Source organism: Selaginella moellendorffii, unplaced genomic scaffold (assembly GCF_000143415.4).
Source record: "Selaginella moellendorffii unplaced genomic scaffold, v1.0 SELMOscaffold_201, whole genome shotgun sequence".
NCBI classification, from domain to species: Eukaryota; Viridiplantae; Streptophyta; class Lycopodiopsida; order Selaginellales; family Selaginellaceae; genus Selaginella; species Selaginella moellendorffii.
This window is the reverse complement of record NW_003314461.1, coordinates 15,943-17,362: the sequence shown is the minus strand read 5'-3', so window position 1 is coordinate 17,362 and position 1,420 is coordinate 15,943.

Sequence of the window (1,420 nt, the reverse complement as noted above, 5' to 3'; positions counted from 1 at the left end):
AGTGAATCATCTTCCGAGGCGTGTGGTTCTCCAAGGGATAAGGCTGCTACTTTCTGTTTTTTCAGTAAGTATTTTTCTGTTTGCTACTACTTGTTTGGTAATTTGGTTTGCAAGCTTAAGCTCTTGAAACTGATGAAATCTGGCACCAGGGGTGCTTGCCCTGAAAAGAGTCTTTCTTCTGAAAGGGTAGGCTGAGATGAGACCCTCACGACCTGATCAGGATAATTCCTGCGAAGGGAGTGTGCCGACGCTGTATTTTATTTTCCTGTGCAGGTTTTATGATGATCGCACAGAATCAAGCTTGTGGACCGTATCTCAGATATCCGACTTGAAGTGACTCTTATCGAGGATGATAATGGGAAAACCGAGCGCGTCCAACACTACCATCTTCAATGGTGTGAGCGACCCGGCATTTCCTTCCCGAATTTATTTTGTGTTTGGACTTCGTAAAAACTTAGAGCTAAGAATATTGTTTACTTTATTCTATTTTAAATTAGTATTGGCAAGGTTTAAACACGACACGTTCTTTTTGGGAGACTGATGTCCTAAATGACTAGTTTAAGCTGTTTTTCTGAGCTTGTGACCAGAACAAAGGGTACTTAAAAGAGCAGATTTTTGCATACTAAAAGTCCTTGTTGAGTGGACCCTTCGGCATCGATTCTACACCGGTTTACCTCTACCCTCATAGCCATCATCTCAGTAACAGGGTTCCTACAATAAAATATCATACCATGTAATTAAACAAACCCCGCATTCTCGTGGACTTGGCCGCGCGGGACGCGTGGATGACGCGCGGTACATTCTTGCCCCGTGCGACATGGACGCGCTGTGGAGGTGGCCGTGGATATAATAACTATAGACAACTCAAGTAGAAGACCGGAATTCATTTATTTGCTGCAAAGAGATTGATTGATGACGGGCAGAACGTAATGCTGAAAGTTCCTCCGGTTCCAGTAGCAAAAGTCTTGGTGTCGTCACCAGACCAGCTATAAGCATCCGGGCATGAGGCACGGACGTTCCGCGCGTACTGCGAGTTTGGATCGTTCCTGTTGGGACTGGCGCAAGTATTCCCATTCCTGTTCTGGGGAGGACAAGTTCCAGCATCCGCTCGGCAAGTCAGACCCCTGCCAGATCCAGTGATGCTCATCCCAGTGCCGATGAAGAAGCCATCCACGGCGCTGATGTCGTAGAAATCAAGGTTGCTGTTGCTGTTGATCGAGAACTCGGCCAGGAGGCCAGGAGTTCCAGTGCCGATGTTTCCCGCCCAGCGATTCGGAGGACTTAGTCGGCGAGATGCGCCGGGGGAGAGAGTGAATCCGGAGGTTCCAATCGAGGGGCCTCCGGCGTTCTCGCGGACGATGATGTTAAGCGAGCCCCCGCAGCGATTCACAACGTTGAAGGAAGTGGCTGCTGCGACTGA